The sequence below is a fragment of the Bubalus kerabau genome, chromosome 5, assembly GCF_029407905.1.
Source record: "Bubalus kerabau isolate K-KA32 ecotype Philippines breed swamp buffalo chromosome 5, PCC_UOA_SB_1v2, whole genome shotgun sequence".
Taxonomy (NCBI): Eukaryota; Metazoa; Chordata; class Mammalia; order Artiodactyla; family Bovidae; genus Bubalus; species Bubalus kerabau.
Genome location: NC_073628.1, coordinates 126,242,877 through 126,261,782, shown reverse-complemented (window position 1 = coordinate 126,261,782; position 18,906 = coordinate 126,242,877). Strand labels below are relative to the sequence as shown.

At 38.6% G+C, this 18,906-nt stretch overlaps 1 protein-coding gene across 1 annotated transcript in view; it reads left to right on the top strand.

Annotated features, from left to right (window-relative positions):
• PPP2R5A (protein phosphatase 2 regulatory subunit B'alpha) overlaps positions 1–18,906 on the top strand; it is a 72,348-nt gene that overhangs the window by 7,942 nt on the left and 45,500 nt on the right. The window lies entirely within an intron of this gene.

Genomic DNA, 18,906 nt, shown 5'->3' with positions numbered 1-18,906 from the left:
CCCTGAAGAAATTTATTCATGTGGGTTTTTGTGTGAGTAATGGTGGATTTTAGAAATCCTGCAGTTTTGATCCGTATTTCTTAAAGAAACCTATTAGGATTTTCTGGTAGTTTGCTGAGTATCATAGGTTCACATTATAAAATCCAGAGAACCTATTTCTAACTTGGATACTGAAGGCAAGGGATTCCTTGGGAACTCACTCCTCCTACTGGAATGGTGATGCTGACTGCATTTATAGTTCCCTTACTGCGCTGTTGTATCTAGTTGAGCCTTCCAGTGCTGAATGGGACCTCAGAAGTCATTCTGGTTTAGCTTTCATTGGGAAAGAGTTTCACTGTTCTTAAAAAAAAAAAAAAAAAAAAAAACCTATGCAGGAGACCTGGGTTCGATCCCTGGGTTGGGAAGATCTCTTGGAGGAGGGCATGGCAACCCCCTCCAGTATTCTTGCCTGGAGAATTCCCCATGGACAGGAGCATGGCGAGCGACAGTGCATGGGGGTCACAAGACTTGGACACAACTGAGTGACTAAAACCACACGCACACACACAAAATAAATATCTTATTTTCTCACCAGAAACGCCTTCTTTAAGGTAGGGAGGAAAAGTATAGGGTTTTTAAGCTCTTAGATGCTCCCTCAGAATCTGCTTAGTTAGTGAGTAAACTGCACAGACAATAACTAAAAAAATGTTAGCTATATGAAACCAGAATTTTTTAAAGACTGGACTTAACTTGTAGTAAAGGAGTATAAAATATTAACTCTAGCTTCAGAAATGATACACTTTCTCTGTTTGATTGGTCTTTGCCTTTGATTCGCACTCACTGATAAAGGATGTTCTAGAATTATAATTACTATCAGGAGATGATGATTGTTTGAACTCATGGTTAATCCAGTGCCTTTAAATTTATAAAGTAAAAATGAGACAGTTTTTGTCATAAGCTCTGAATTTTGATTTAGCAAAGACGGGTGTCTTTAAAACAATTTTCCAAACAGACTTTTCTAAAGATAAACATTTGTTGAAGTCATGCTGCTGTTGCTGCTAAATCACTTCAGTTGTGTCCGACTCTGTGTGACCCCATAGACGGCAGCCACCAGGCTCCCCCGTCCCTGGGATTCTCCAGGCAAGAACACTGGAGTGGGTTGCCATTTCCTTCTCCAATGCATGAAAGTGAAAAGTGAAAGTGAAGTCTTTCAGTCGTGTCCGACTCTTCGAGACCCCGTGGACTGCAGCCAACCAGGCCCCTCCGTCCATGGGATTTTCCAGGCAAAGTACTGGAGTGGGGTGCCATTGCCTTCTCTGGTTGAAGTCATGAGTAAAATAAAATAAAACTTCTATAGGAATATATGCTTTTTTCCCCACTTGTAGTACCATTCTTCTTTTAATTAGCCAGAGGAAAAATATTTTGTTTGCCTGCTGTGAAACTGGAAATATGCTTTGCTTTCAAAATCTAGTACAGAAATATTTTCATCTTTGATGTTCATAGGGCTTAAATTTTAGGTGAACCATTGTAGAGGTTAAAATTTTACTCAGTAAAGTTAATAAAATGATGAATGCTTTTTCTTTTGAAACGTCTTTAGGAGCTTGTGGTCTGGTGGGGTACATCTAGACATGTAAACTGGTGGTTTCAATTAGCGACAAGTGTTGTGATAAGAGTAAGCAGTAAAAGCCTAAGGGAGTGTGTGAGGGACCCAACTCAATTTTGTGTGTGAGGAGAAAGATCAGGGAAATCTCCCTGGAGAAAGTGACAGGTAAGCTTAGACCTGCAAGGCTAGACATGTTAGACCAAGACAGGTGGGTTCTAAGAGGCCTGCCAAGGACAATGTGGCCATCCTTAGGGTAAGTAAGTGGCTGTGATGTGCTTCGTCTCTTTGCATGCCCATGGGCTGTAGCCATGGGATTCTCCAGGCAAGAATACTGAAGGGGGTTGCCATGCCCTCCTCCAGGGGATCTTCCCCCCCCCAGGGATTGAACCCTGGTCTCCTGCATTGCAGGTGGGTTCTTTACCATCTGAGCCAACAGGGAAGCCTGTGACTGTGATAAAGAATATTACAATAGGGAACTGGCTAGAGAAGAGATTGGAGCAACATTTAGGGTCTAGGTAACAGCTTTGATGCTATGTCCAGCAGTTATTCCTGACAGTAGTGTGAAGAATGTATTGGGAGATGAGAATGAAGAATCCTAGTTAATGCTGGCACAGTAATACAAACAAGAGGTAATGGTCTCCTTGTCGAAGTGGGAGTGAGTGATATCACAGCAGGGACTTGGAAAGAGGGAAAAAGCAATGATGATACATTGCTGACTTGGGCAACTAGATGTATGGTAGCAGTTTACTGAAAGGGAAAAAGAGTAGATCAGATGTGGGAGAAGATAGTGGTTCCACACATGGGACGGGTTGAACTACCTGTGGAAATAGAAGTGAAGAGTCAAGTAGGAAATTAGATATTTGGGTCTGCAGCTAAGTAGAAAGAGCTGGGCTAGGAATCAGCATTTAGAAACTTTAAAGATGATTCTTGAAGAGATTGAAATAGAAGCAACCGCCTACTGGAAATGTATAGAACAAGAAAAGGGCAAAGAATATCATCATTTAGATGATGATCAGAGGAAAAGGAGCAACAGCTTGAGTGGAAGATAGGAGAGAGTAGGGACAGGAGAGAGTAGGGACAAGGTGGTCAAACGAAGAAAATGTGTTTTTAAATAGGGGTGAGGTGGGGCTAGTAGCAGTCAGAAGAGCTGCTGACAGGTCCAATATTTAAGAACTGAAAAGCTTCAGTTTTGGTAGTCTTCAGGCAACACTGGTGACTCGTGATGCATTTCAGAGGGTTGATGATCTTGAAACCAGAGTTCTCTAAGGTGGGGAGTGAATGGAAATGGAGAGCCAAGTCAGTAAGTATGGACATCTCTTTCAAGAAGCTTGACAATTAAAAAAAGTATCACTCGAGCTGCTGGGTGGAGAATGGATTGTAGCAGAACTGGATTTTTAGGAGGAGGACCAGTCAAGAGTTTGTTTTAAAAGGCTAGATGAGAAATGATATGGCTAGGTCTGGGTGGTAGCAATAAAGATGGAGAAAAAGAGATGTGTTCAAAGTACAGCTAACTGGGACCTGTTGATGAATTGTATGGAGGAGATGGACAGACAAAGGTAGGAGTCAGAGAGATTTCCCAGGTGTTTTAGCTTGGACCGCTAGCTGAGTGGGTAGGTCTACCACCACTGAGAAGGAATACGTTAGAAAAAGAACTGATAAAGAGGAAAAATTCAGGGTTATAATTTAGACATTCTAAGTTTGAGATGTCTTTCGGAAACCTGGGTATAAATATCAAGTAGACTTTTGGATGTGTGAATCACAGAGTGCCCATTGGTAATTTCTGTAACTTCTAAACATGAATTAAAAGATGTTGAGATTGTTTATTAGAAAATGTTGGTAGTTTGAGATGCTGACCACTATATCTTTTGGCCAAAATGGGATTATCTAGCCCCATTGAGTGCAATGTCTGTACAAGACATCATACAGTGGTAAGATATCCTTGATATATGTGTGAGGTGATCACAAAATATGTTGGGACAGGTGCATAAATAGGGTAAGTTACTTAATTGACTGTTCTCTGCCTTTAGACTAGAAGTTAAATACTTTAGGACCTAAGATCCATAACTTCCTTCCCAGTATTCAGGCATTCAGTGCTTGGTTTTAATATTTATTGAGTAAAATAATGAAGCAAGTGCTATTAAATTGATTTAAAGAAAAACACCATTTTGTGCCATGCAGTAATTTACAATTTTATAATGATTTATAATTGAGTGATAGTTTACATACAGCTCCAAATTGAGCATTTTGTTGATGAAGAAACCAAAACATATAGGTTATATTCTTGTGCAAGTCATTTATAACTTCATCTTCTCAGTTAATTCCTCTTTAATATGAAACTGAAGATATGTATTGTCTGCAGTAAAGCAAAATTAGCACTTTATTTTTTATTTTTAGCACTTTGTGTTCTAACAGTGCAAAGGAGAAATAGTTGAGAGCCTTACAAGAAAGATACTGATTTGTTACAGGACCTGGACAGGTAGGCCAGTACTGAACATAGGTTTTTCCAAGACCCTGTAAAGCAAAAGATCTTTACGTCTTAAATTATCCTGGTATAAAAATGCTTTGTTGATCTTCTTTGCAGGTCTTCCTTTTAGCACAGTTCTTCCATTTTTTAAGTAACATAAAATTTTCCTGTAGAAGAAATTGAAGAGTATCTGTTTTATGAATGAGTACTGAGAAGCAAGATGCAGTGAACTTTTAAATCAGTTAGCACATTTGTGTCAGCTAGATTTATGATTTGGTGTCTCTACTCAGTTAAAAGTTATAATCTATAATTAGCAGCTTTGAGGAATTACGGAATTGTTATGGGATATCACAAACTGGTTAAATTCTGTCCACTTATTTTTTCCTCTCTGTTCCCCACTACACGTGCTATGTACAAATAGTTTTTGAAAAAAAATTTTTTAACTGTGACCATGTTACATTGTACTTTCTAATCATTATTTCCCAATTCAAGGAAGGAAAATAAATTGGAGCCAGATAACTGAGGCTTGAGTATAATAATAAAAGTCAACTGGGCCAATTCATCTTATCACTTGACTTGATTATTCTCCTGCTAAATTCCCCCCCCAAAACTGAAATTAGACAATATGTCATCTCCTTAAGTGGTTATCTACATACATTTGTGCTCCCAGACTAAATTTGAATCAGAAGTGGAAATAAAGTAGCAAATGTAACAATGAAATATATTTAAGGTGCATTTAATTTTCACAGTTGTATTTTCTTCATAGGAAATTTCTATGATTCATGTAAGAGAGGTTAAAAAAATAACCCAGCTTTTACATACCTACCAGATACCTAGGCACTGATTTTGGTACTTCATATAGTTTGATAATTCTGTTTTTAATTTGTATCACCTGCGTAAGCTTACACATGACATGTTTTAATATTTTGAGAACTGCTTTAAAAAAAAAATCTAGAAAAGTAGTTTCTTCTGTGGAATAAGAATGACTATTTTAGGATACAATACTTGCAATGAGTCATGAGTAATCTCAGTTTTCATGGTTTTCTAAAATAAACTCATTTAAAGACTATGCAGTAAGAAATGTCATATTCTTAACTTCCCTATTTCTTGTATAATGGCTTTATTATTTTTGTATAAACTTACAGACTCACTCTTAAAAAACAAGCCAAAAGAGAATCTTAAAAGAAAGAAAGTAAAAATCCCCAGCCAGAAGAAACTTCTAAAATTTTGAGCATCTTCTTAGATTTTCCCATTAGTGAGATCATATAATAATGTATGCTGTTCTATAATTCATTACTTTGACTTTAATAAAATATTATAAATAGCACATTTCTTAAACAAAAAATGAAATCTATTTAGAATTGTTTCTGACTATATTATTTTTGGAAATGCTGAGTCAAATAATTTTAAACCTTGATTATGAAAATTTATTATGTTATCCATAAAAGGAGAGAAAATAATTTCTAAGAGTAGTGGTACTTTATTTTAGGGAGATTATACATGGATCTCTTAGAAAATCTAAAGGAATCCATCATCTTCTCAGAAAATACATATAATATTTTATATATAATTTCAGGGTCCTTGAATTGCACCACCACCACCCTGAAGCCCATCTCTGGTCAGATAGAGGAGGGGAGTGGGTAGGGTATTTTGTGGACTATCATAGGCCTTGCTCTAGAAATTTCAACAACCTTGTTAAAGTAGGTAATCCTTTTTCTTAACACAATAGCAGGTGTTTCTTAGGGGGTGCAGGTAGGGTTAGCTAAAAGACAAAACTCATCACAGCTATCAGAACCATCTATAAAAACGCTTAATACTTCTTGTTCCCCAAAGGCCCCAAATGAAACAGTTCAGTTCAGTCACTCAGTCGTGTCCGACTCTTTGCAACCCCATGAACCACAGCACGCCAGGCCTCCCAGTCCATCACCAACTCCTGGAGTCCACCCAAACCCATGCCCATTGAGTTGGTGATGCCATCTAACCATCTCATCCTCTGTCGTCCCCTTCTCCTCCTGCCCTCAATCTTTCCCAGCATCAGGGTCTTTTCCAGTGAGTCAGCTCTTTGCATCAGGTGGCCAAAGTATTGGAGTTTCAGCTTCAACATCAGTCCTTCCAATGAACACCTAGGACTGATCTCCTTTAGGATGGACTGGTTAGATCTCCTTGCAGTCCAAGGGACTCTTCAACTTCAATTCTTCGGTGCTCAGCTTTCTTTATAGTCCAACTCTCACATCCATACATGACCACTGGAAAAACCATAGCCTTGACCAGATGGACCTTTGTTGACAAAGTAATGTCTCTGCTTTTTAATACGCTGTCTAGGTTGGTCATAACTTTCCTTCCAAGGAGTAAGCGTCTTTTAATTTCACGGCTGCAGTCACCATCTTCAGTGATTTTGGAGCCCAGAAAAATAAAGTCAGCTACTGTTGCCACTGTTTCCCCATCTATTTGCCATGAAGTGATGGGACTGGATACCATAATCTTAGTTTTCTGAATGTTGAGCTTTAAGCCAACTTTTTCACTCTCTTTCATCAACAAGTGTGCTTCTAAAAACCTTTACTGTATTTAATGAACAGTAGGCTTTATAATCAAATTAAGCAGATTGATAGAGATGTTCCATTTATTCTCCTGGGAGCCTGTTTTTCAGTGTTCTGCTTCTCAAGGTTCTACATTCCAAGAAATCCACGTAACATGCCCCACTAGCTTATCTTCATTTCTTGTTCTTACCTACTTTACAGTGGTTTTTTAATTAAAAAAAAAAAAATAGTGAATTTTTTGAGATAAAGATTGAGCAGTTACTTTAACCCTTCTTTAGTGTAGTAGTTCTGGACATACTCATATTTGAACGGTAGTTGAGTAAGACATGTTAATATTTATGTTCTTTAAAGTTTTAGATAGTGTTCTAGGGGTTTTCTTAAAATGGTATATACAGTTGTATATTAGAATGCATTATCAGACTGGTAGGGTGCATATATTCAGATTCCTAAAATGTGGTATCTACAATTTCCCCAGCATTTTCAATTTTAAGGAAATCATAGATCCTTAACTAAGTCACATTTAGTTACAATGCTATGAATCATTTGTTAATAAACATTTCCGTTGTTACTTTGTAATAGCTTGATCCTCTAAAGTTTCAAATAAAAGCTGATTTCAGACTCCTAGTTATTAATGTTCTAGGGGTATTGCCAAAAAAAGCTACATGTCCTATATTCTGTGCCAGTTTCTTAAATTAGAATCTTGGATTGCATCCTCAGCGTGTCACTGTAGTGGTATTGCTGGGTTGCTATGATACGGTGCTTGTTCTATAATTTGTAGCATGAAGCTTATATGAGCGCCGACTTTAGATTTCAAATATATGAGCAGCAGTAATTGGGAATATGTTACCTTTTTTCTTTTAAGAAAAATTATACCTATAAAACTGTTACTTCTGTTATGACTTCTGATACCTAGACCTTCAAACTGTTCTTAGATGTAAAATAATGAACAACTTGAAATAATTTAGCTATTGCTATGAAGTTTATCACATTAACTTTTATGAAAATGAACAAGAAGAGGAAGATTTTATGATAATGAATATTTTAAGATTTCAATGTTCTCAGTATTTGAGGTCTTGAAAGAAATGAATGTAGACTAGATTTTCTGATAATATTCATTTAAGACAGTACCAATAAAACCATATGACAAGGGAAAACTCCAAGTTATATTACTGTTCTGAATATAATTATTTTATTCAGTACTGTTCTTAAAACCAGCCTTATTAAAACATGGCCATATTAATAAACTATTATTATCATCTCTTTTTAAAAAAATGTTATTGAAGTATAGTTTATTTGCAGTGTGTTAATTTCTGCTGTATGGCAAAGTGATTTAGTTATATATATGTATATATTAACTTTAATATTATGGTTTAATATTATGGATAATATTATACATTATCATTAGTATTATGGGCTGTGGTCAACCTAGACAGCATATTAAAAAGCAGAGATAATTGCTTTGACAAAAAAGGTCTGTCTAGTCAAGGCTATGGTTTTTCCAGTTGTCATGTATAGATGTGAGAGTTGGACTATAAAGAAAGCTGAGCGTTGAAGAATTGATGCTTTTGAACTGTGGTGTTGGAGAAGACTCTTGAGAGTCCCTTGGACTGCAAGGAGATCCAACCAGTCTATCCTAAAGGAAATCAGTCCTGAATATTCATTTGAAGGACTGATGCTGAAGCTGAAACTGCAATATTTTGGCCACCTGATGCAAAGAACTGACTCACTAGAAAAGACCCTGATGCTGGGAAAGATTGAAGATGGGAGAAGAAGGGAATGACAGAGGATGAGAAGGTTGGATGGCATCACTGACTCAATGGACATGAGTTTGAGTAAACTCCGGGAGTTGGTGAAGGACAGGGAAGCCCGGCGTGCTGCATTCCATGGGGTCGCAAAGAGTCAGACTCAACTGAGCGGCTGAACTGAAACTGATTATGGTTTATCAGAATATTGATTATAGTTCTCTGTGCTATAAAATATGACCTTGTAGTTTATCCATCCTATATATAATAGTTTGCATCTGCTAATCTCAAACTCCCAATCCTTCCCCTCCGCACTCTCCTCTTCCCCTTGGCAACTACAAGTCTGTTCCCTATATCTGTAGCCTGTTGCATTTGATATGTCATTTGTGTCATATTCTAGATTCCACATGTGAGTGGTATCATATGATACTTGTCTTTCTCTTTCTAATGTACTTCATTTATTATAATAATCTCTAGGTACATGTTGCTTCAAATGACATTATTTCATTCTTTTTTATGGCTGAATAATAGTCCATTGTGTGTTTGTGTGTGCGTGTATGTGTGTGTATATATAAAATACTACAGTTTCTTTACCCATTCATCTGTTGATGGGCATTTTGATTGTTTCTATGTCTTGGCTATTGTAAATAATGCTGCTATGAACATAGGTGGGCACATATGTTTTCAAATTATAGTTTTGTCTGGGTATCTACCCAACAGGGAGATTGCTGGATCATATGGCAATTCTAGTTTTTTGAGGAAACTCCATACTGTTTTCCATAGCAGCTGCACAATTTACATTCCCATCAACAATTTAAAAGTGAAAAGTGAAGTCGCTTAGTCATGTCCGACTCTTTGCGACCCCATAGACTGTAGCCTACCAGGCTCCTCTGTCCATGGGATTTTCCAGGCAGTAGTACTGGAGTGTATTACCATTTCTTTCTCCAGGGGATCTTCCCAACCCAGGGCTCGAACCCGGGTCTCCCGCATTGTAGACAGATGCTTTACCATCTGAGCCACCAGGGAAGTACTTGTAGACTTTTTGATGACGGCCATTCTGGCCTGTGTGAGGTGGTACCTCATTGTAGTTTTGATTTGCATTTCTCTAATAACTAGTGATGAGGAGCTTCTTTTCATGTGCCTTTAGGCCATCTGTATGTCTTTGGGGAAAAGTCTGTTTAGGTCTTCTGCCCATTTTCCAATTGGGTTGTTTGTTTGTTACTGAATTGTAGAAGCTGTTGGTTTAATATTTGTTTATTTTGGAAATTAAGCCTTTGTTGGTTGCATCATTTGCAAATATTTTCTCCCACTTCATGGGCAGTCTTTTCATTTTGTTTATGGTTTCCTTTGCTGTGCAAAAGCTTATAAGCTTGATTAGGTCCTGTTTGTTTTTGCTTTTATTTCGGTTGCTTTGGGAGACTGACCAATCACTGATATTTTTTCTGTCAGAAAAGAAAAGAAGATTAGTCGCTCAGTCATGTCTGACTTTTTGTGATCCTGTAGACTGTAGCCTGCTAGGCTCCTTTGTCCATGGAATTCTCCAGGCAAGAATACTGGAGTGGATTGCCATTTCTTTCTCCAGGGGATCTTCCCAACCCAGGGATCAAACCCCAGTCTCCTGCATTACAGGTAGATTCTTTACAGTTGGAGCCACCAGGGAAGCCCCAGTAAAATTTCTGTCAGAGAATTTTTTTTAAAACTTTTTATTTTGTATTGTGGTATAGCTGGTTAACAAAGAGTGTTGTGATAGTTTCAAGTGAACAAGGAAGGAACTCAGCCATACTTACGTATGTATCCATTTTCCCCCAAACTCCCCTCCCATCCAGGCTGCCACATAATGTTGAGCAGAGTTCCATGTACTATACATAATATAGGTCTTTGTAGATTATACATTTTAAATGTAGTGGTGTGTACTTGTCCTTCCCAAACTCCCTTACTATCCCATCCCTCCAGCAACCATAAGTTCATTCTCCAAGTCTGTAGGTCTCTCTCTCTTTGTTCTATAAGTTCAACTGTATCATTTCTTTTTAGATTCTACATATAAGGAATGTCATACAGTATTTCTCTTTATCTATGTCAGAGAATGTTTTGCCTGTGTTATTATTAACTCTTACATGATGGTTTTTAATTTTCATTTACATGTTCCATGAAAATTTCTAATTTAGTATGCTAGATTAGTATAGGCAACATAAAGTCAAAACAGGAATATTCTAAGCATCTGTTGTAAACATATACATTTATGGTGGAATGAAGTTTATGTGATTATTATGTGTATATGATCTTTAAACTGTAATTTATCTTTAAACTTTTACTATCTTTGAATAATATCTTAGGTATTTGACATAAAAGTATTTTAGAGATCAGGACTGGATTAAATTTTTTAAACATCTCTATTTAGATATGATTTATGTACCGTAAAGTTCATCTTTTAAAGTATATAATTCAGCGGCTTTTGGTATATTCACAGATAAGTGCTACTATCACTATAGTCAATTTAGAACATTTTCATTATCTCAAGAAGAAATGTTATACTCTTTATTACCTCCATTATCCCTTCATCCCTGCCATCCCTACGCTAAGCAATCACTTACCTATGTTCTGTTTCTATAGATTTCCCTATTCTAAACATGTATGAATGGAAGGAAGCATACAATTACGGCCCTCCCTTTTTTTTGGCATGCTCAGTCGTGTCTGACTCTTTGTGACCCCATGGACCGTAGTCTGCCAGGCTCCTCTGTTCATGAGATTTCCCAAGCAAGAATACTGGAGTGGGTAGCCATTTCCTTCTCCAGGGAAATGGCAGTAGTTGTGACAGGAAAAGAAAGTGAAAGTGAACGTTGCTCAGTCTGTTGGACTGTTTGCAACCCCAGACTAGACACGAATTCTCCAGGCCAGAATACTGGAGTAGGGAACCTTTCCTTTCTCCAGGTGATCTTCCCAACCCAGGGATCCAACCCAGGTCTCCCACATTACAGGCAGATTCTTTGCCAGCTGAGCCACAAGGGAAGCCCAATAATACTGGAGTAGGTAGTCTATCCCCCAGCAGATCTTCCTGCATTGCAGGTGGATTCTTGACCAACTGAGCGAGGACTTTTTGTCTTTTCCTGACCACAGCCTCAACTTTAAATTCCAGTGACTTTCAGCTAACTGCTATCTTGTTTTCAACAATGCAGTGGAGCATCATTGTTCAGCAGTCCAATCAAAATTCAGGCTCCTTTGAAGGAATAGTTCTTGATGTTAATGTTCGATATTTGTTCTGACACCAGGAGGGCTCCTCTAAGCTGCTCCTTTATCTGGTATTGTCTTGCAAACTCTCCAGCCTAGAGTTTAGCTTTATATCCTCATTGAATCTACAGATCTCTCTATTACCTTTTACCACAACTGCCACTGTCTTGAGAGATTCAGCTTACATTTTAGCTTGAACTTTTCATGCTCTGTTGAAAATGAAGCCAGTTCCTTTGGGAAGAGACAAAACAACCGATTTATGGCTTGATTCTCCCCCTTCCCCAGGCAAAATCTTGTGAGCCAGAGCTCTGGAGCTGGGAGTGGGGAAAATGGCATGCTTCTCTCTGAGGAACAACCCGTTTTAGGAGCTGAATGTGAGGTGGAGAGGGGGCAGGCGTCTGAGATTTTCTTGGCTTTCATCTTCCAGTATGGAACCACAACCTTACAGTCCAGGACTAAGGTAATTGGAGCCCCAGGGTTCTCAGTGGTTCTGCACCAAGAGTAGAGTCTTTGTCCCATGGATCGAGGTTGGGTAGAAGATCGGACTTCTACCCAGGTAGGAGAAGGACTTCTACCCTTCTTGACAACACTGGCCTGGGAGTTGACCTCAGCAACAGGTAGCTGTGGGCAGAATGAGAACTGCCAGCATTCTGCTCCACACCTGAAGAAAGCTGTCTGACTGGGAGCTGGAGGTAGAGGGATCCTTGGGTGTACCTCCCTAGAGTGGAATTTCTGCCTAGCTGAGCTGACAGGAGAAAGGGAGAAAGCTGTCTTGGTTCAGATACTAAGACTGGCTTTTCGCTTCAGATATTCATAGATACTCTTGGATAGATGATTCCTTATTTACTTTTCGCCTTAGGATCATTTCCAGAGGCTTTAAAGTTATTTTTAAAATGATTTTCATCAGTTTCACTGGAGAGCAGGTCTGTGGAGCTCTTAAGCTTGTCTTGCTAAAAGTTGATCTCCCTGTGGACTAAAAAATTTAGCTGTTTTTATAGTAATAATTTGCACCTTACAATTATCTAGAAATTCATAGCTTGCAGGTATATAATAATGCCAATAAATTTGAAAACTTAGAGGAGAGGAGTTGGGAAAACCCCTTGAAATAAACAAACAGCTTTCTCAAACTGACACAAGAAGAAACAAAAGTCTGAGTAAGTCTTACATCTATTTAACTGAGTTCTAATTAAAAACCCTGGCAAGGACAGTTCAAGAAAAGGTGATTACAGACCAATATCCCTTATGAACATAGATGGAAAAATCTTATACAGAAGATTAGTAAATTGAATTTAGCAGCATATAGATAATACATCATGATTATGTGGGATTTATGCCAGGAAGCTAAGGTTGGTTTACATTCAAAATGATTTGCTGAATAAATATTGATAGAATAAAAATGTCCTATTATTACTTCAGTACAAATAGAAAAGTAGAAATTCCTTTTCTGTATAGTTAGCTTCTCTCTAGTACTTTTCCATGCAAATTCCAGCCATTCAGGAGCCTTGATCTGCAATGTCTGTTTAGCTCAGTCTATTTGGCTTTTGCTCTTTTGAACCTGTATTGTTTTTTCCTATACTGCAGTTACAGATAGAGCTGTTACAGTTGTGAAACTCACTGTCTTTTCCTTCTCTCAGGAATAGCAGTCCTGTACTACCTGTTTTCCAGCATCTGAAGACAATTACCTCATGTATTTTGTCCAGTTTTTCGTAGTTTACTATAGGAAGATTGGTCTGCCAGAAACAGAAGTCTTGCCCACACTTTTTGTCAACCTTATGCAATAAGTATGAAATGATATATGGCATTTCATACATAAACTCATATATATAGTTTATATATATTTACATTTTTCTCCTTAACTAGTGTGGTTAAAAATCTTTTCTTCTTTATTGGTGCTTTGTGTTTCGCATGCCTTTCTATAGGTTTATTTTCTTTATCTTACTGATTTATAGATTTTTTGTGTGTGTGCGTGCTGGATGCCATTCAGAGTTGATTAGAAGACTCTAAATACTTGATAATTTTCCTATTCACATTTAGTTTTTTAGTTCTCTTGGAATTAAATGTATAAATAAGTGAGGGAATCTAACTTTTTAATATGAATAGCAAGTTGTCCTTGCATAATTTTGAAATTCCCCACTGACTTTTTTTAAAAAAAAAACACCAATTTTATTGTATATTAATCTTCTATGTATGTGCACATGTTTGTAGGTGCCTTATTTCCCTGGTCAGTGGTCTTTTTGTCTATTCCTGCACAATACCATTTAGTTTTAATTACCTTGTGTGATAAGATCACTGTTCCTTTCTTTGTCTTGAAAATCATTTTGGCTATTATTGGTTGTTTATTTTTCCAGATGAATTGTGAGAGCAACTCTTCAAGTTCTAGCAAAACACCCTGTTGTAATCCAAAATGTATCTCTGTTATTTATGTCTTTGATATATTTCTTCCGAGTTTTATAATTTTTCTCATAAAAGTCATGTTTTGTTCTTTGTTAGATCTCTCAAATCACTTGCCCCTGGAACCAAGTCACCATATGATGAGGAAGTTTAAGCCATATGGAGAGGTCACGTATGGGAGTTCTGGCACTAGCCCTGACTAGTCATTCAGCCAGAGGCCAGAATCAACTATAAGACATATGAGTGATTGAGCCTTCATATGATTGCAGTCCCTAGTTTTCTAGTTTTTTTAGCTTGAGGCCTTAGATATCGTGAACCAAAGATAAGTTGTCTGAATCTCTGACCCAATGAAATTGTGAGAGATAATAATTATTGTTGTTTTAAGCCTCTAAAGTTTGGGATAATTTGTTTATTAAGCAGTAGAAAATTGGGCTTCCCTGGTGGCTTAGAGGTAAAGCATCTGCCTGCAATGCAGGAGACCTGGGTTCAGTCCCTGGTCGGGAAGATCCCCTGAAGAAGGAAATGACAATCCACTCCAGTATTCTTGCCTGGAAAATCCCATGGATGGAGGAGCCTGGTGGGCTACAGTCCCTGGGGTTGCCAAGAGTCAGACACGACTAAGTGACTTCACTTCTTTCACTTTCAGTAGAAAATTAATACACTGGATACCATTCTGGTTATGATTTGGCTTCTCCTATAAGCAAGAGAGTTCCAGAAAAACATCTACTTCTGCTTTGTTGACTATGCCAAAGCCTTTGACTGTGTGGCTCACAACACTGGAAAATTCTTCAAGAGATGGGAATACCAGACCACCTGACCCACCTCCTGAGAAATCTATATGCAGGTCAAGAAGCAACAGTTAGAACTGGACATAGAACAATGGACTGGTTCAAAATTGGGAAAGGAGTCCATCAAAGCTGTATATTGTCACCCTGCTTATTTAACTTATATGCAGAGTACATCATGTGAAATGCCAGACTGGATGAAGCACAGGCTGGAATCAAGATTGCTAGGAGAAATATCAGTAACCTCAGATATGCAGATGACACCACTCTTACGGCAGAAAGCGAAGAGGAACTAAAGAGCCTCTTGATGAAAGTGAAAGAGGAAAGTGAAAAAGCTGGCTTAAAACTTATTCAAAAAACTAAGATTATGGCATCCAGTCCCATCACTTCATGGCAAATAGATGGGGAAACAGTGACAGACTTTATTTTTTGGGGCTCCAAAATCACTGCAGACGATGACTGCAGCCATGAAATTAAAAGATGCTTGCTTCTTAGAAGAAAAGTTATGACTAACCTAGACAGCATATTCAAAAGAAGAGACATTACTTTGTCAACAAAGGTCCGCATAGTCAAAGCTATTGTTTTTCCAGTAGTCATGTATGGATGTGAGAGTTGGACCATAAAGAAAGCTGAGCACTGAAGAATTGATGCTTTTGAAGTGTGGTCTTGAAGAAGACTCTTGAGAGTCCCTTGGACTGCAAGGACATCCAACCAGTCAATTCTAAAGGAAATCAGTCCTGAATATTCATTTGAAGGACTGATGCTGAAGCTGAAACTGCAATACTTCAGCCACTTGATGTGAAGAACTGACTCATTAGGAAAAACCCTGATGCTGGGAAAGATTGAAGGCAGGAGGAGAAGGGGGTGACAGAGGATGAGATGGTTGGATGGCATCCCCGACTCTATGGACATGAGTTTGAGCAAGCTCCAGGAGTTGGTGATAGACAGGGAAGCCTGGCGTGCTGCAGTCCATGGGTTTGCAAAGAGTCAGACATGACTGAATGACTGAACTAAACTGAACTGATAGGTCTGCTTAAGGTTTAACTGGGCTTCCCTGGTGGCTCAGTGGTAAAGAATCTGCCTGCCAATGCAGGAGACGTGGGTTCAATCCCTGTGTTGGGAAGATCCCCTGGAGGAAGAAATTGCTACCCACTCCAGTATTCTTGGCTGGGAAATCCCATGGACAGATATAGTACTTGGAATAATTTCTCATCCTAAGTTAATAAATTAGCATTTGTTACTATGTCATGAGCTTGGCTAATTTGTATTGTATATGATAAGAAACCATGTATCTGCATGTATAAGGCCGAGGAATAAACTCATTGAAAATTCATCATGAACACCATGTTTCTTGAGAAACTGACCTTCTTCTCTTGAGAATGAATTAACATACCAATGTGGTTGAGATTGGAAGTTTTCATGTATTCCATGATACTTAGGTAGTCAGATACAACTTGTACTATGTTAAAAAACCTGACCTTGTCTTAAATACCTGTTAATTTGGTGGTACAGTCTTTATAGGTTTCATAAACTGACACCAAAGAATACAGTGTAAAACTTCCTTACATTTTTCTAAAGACTCTAATTTACTTTAAAAACTCCTTAAAAGTTCACTAATATCAAATGAGTCAGGTGATCAGCTAGGTTCTGTACTTAACTACATAGGTGTTACTTTTTTCTCAAATAGTTTATTCTGTGAACCTTGAGATACCTTGTGACTCCAGCAAGAATCCACCTTGGAAGTCATGTTGCATCACTTCCGCAGTATTCACTCTGTTCCCTGGAAGCAAGTCACTTTAGTCCAGCCCACATTGACGGCAGGAGAAGTAGACTCCACCTTCTGAAGAAAGGAGTATCAAATAATTTGTGGACAAATTTTAGAACTACTGCGCTTGATAGTTTGCAGTAGTTCTAGGCTTCCCTGGTAGCTCAGACGGTAAAGAATCTGCCTGCACTGCAGGAAACTTGAATTCTATCCTGGGTCAGGAAGATCCCCTGGAGAAGGAAACGGCATCCCACTCCAGTATTCTTGCCTGGAGAATCCCATAGACAGAGAAGCCTGGTGGGCTATAGTCTGTGGGGTTGTAAGAGTCCAACACAACTGAGAGACTTAACACTTAAACAGTCCACTTGATAAGCTTGAAATTAGTACAAAGGAAGTTTTATAAATTAATGATATTAGGCTTAACGTATCCTGATTCTCTGTCTCGCAGTACAGGGTATAGTTGTGTTTAATGGTCCTGGTAGACTTAAAATCCTTTGACTAAAGTTTTTTACTGCAAGAGGAGAGAGTGGGATGAATTGAGAAAGCAGCACTGACATATATACAGTAACATGTTTAAAATGGGTAAATAGTAGGAAGCTACTGTGTAGCACAGGGAGCTCAGCTCAGTGCTTTTTGATGACCTAGAGGGGTGGGAGGGAGGCTCAAGAGGAAGGGGATATATGTATACTTAGAGCTGATTCATGCTGTTTGTACAGCAGAAACTAACACAGCCTTGTAAAGCAGTTATCCTCCCAATTAAAAATTTTACAAATAAAGTTTTTTACTCATTGAGTAGTGTTTGCATGGGCACTGTCTTTATTTGCTTCTAAAGAAAATGAAGAAATAATGATGGGAAAGTGCATTCCAGCCAATACATATGCAGACGGGCCGCCTAGGGAACTTGGAACTGTCAGCATGAATGGAACTTAGGATGTAAAGGGGGAATGATGGGAAGTGAAGTTGGAAAGGTAGTGCACCTAGTTTCTCCTTATCTCCTTTCACCCTCAGCTTTTGTCATCTTTACACTTTTTAACGTTAATATTTTCTATGGCCATAATTTCTTTTGCATTTCTTTTCCATGGGGATGGTCTTGATCCCTGTCTCCTGTACAATGTCATGAACCTCAGTCCATAGTTCATCAGGCACTCTATCTATCAGATCTAGTCCCTTAAATCTATTTCTCACTTCCACTGTATAATCATAAGGGATTTGATTTAGGTCATACCTGAATGGTCTAGTGGTTTTCCCTACTTTCTTCAATTTAAGTCTGAATTTGGCAATAAGGAGTTCATGGTCTGAGCCACAGTCAGCTCCTGGTCTTGTTTTTGCTGACTGTATAGAGCTTCTCCATCTTTGGATGCAAAGAATATAATCAGTCTGATTTCGGTGTTGACCATCTGGTGATGTCCATGTATAGAGTCTTCTCTTGTGTTGTTGGAAGAGGGTGTTTGTTATGACCAGTTCATTTTCTTGGCAAAACTCTATTAGTCTTTGCCCTGCTTCATTCCATATTCCAAGGCCAAATTTACCTGTTACTCCAGGTGTTTCTTGACTTCCTACTTTTGCATTCCAGTCCCCTGTAATGAAAAGGACATCTTTTTTGGGTGTTAGTTCTAAAAGGTCTTGTAGGTCTTCATAGAACCGTTCAACTTCAGCTTCTTCAGCATTACTGGTTGGGGCATAGACTTGGATTACTGTGATATTGAATGGTTTGCCTTGGAAACGAACAGAGATCATTCTGTCTTTGAGATTGCATCCAAGTACTGCATTTTGGACTCTTTTGTTGACCATGATGGCTACTCCATTTCTTCTGAGGGATTCCTGACCACAGTAGTAGAAATAATGGTCATCTGAGTTAAATTCACCCCTTCCAGTCCATTTGAGTTCGCTGATTCCTAGAATGTCGACATTCACTCTTGCCATCTCTTGTTTGACCACTTCCAATTTGCCTTGATTCATGGACCTGACATTCCAGGTTCCTATGCAATACTGCTCTTTACAGCATCGGACCTTGCTTCTATCACCAGTCACATCCACAGCTGGGTATTGTTTTTGCTTTGGCTCCATCCCTTCATTCTGTCTGAAGTTATTTCTCCACTGATCTCCAGTAGCATATTGGGCACCTACTGACCTGGGGAGTTCCTCTTTCAGTATCCTATCATTTTGCCTTTTCATACTGTTCATGGGGTTCTCAAGGCAAGAATACTGAAGTGGTTTGCCATTCCCTTCTCCAGTGGACCACATTCTGTCAGATCTCTCCACCATGACCCGCCCGTCTTGGGTTGCCCCACGGGCATGGCTTAGTTTCATTGAGTTAGACAAGGCTGTGGTCCTAGTGTGATTAGATTGACTAGTTTTCTGTGAGTATGGTTTCACTGTGTGTGCCCTCTGATGCCCTCTTGCAACACCTACAGT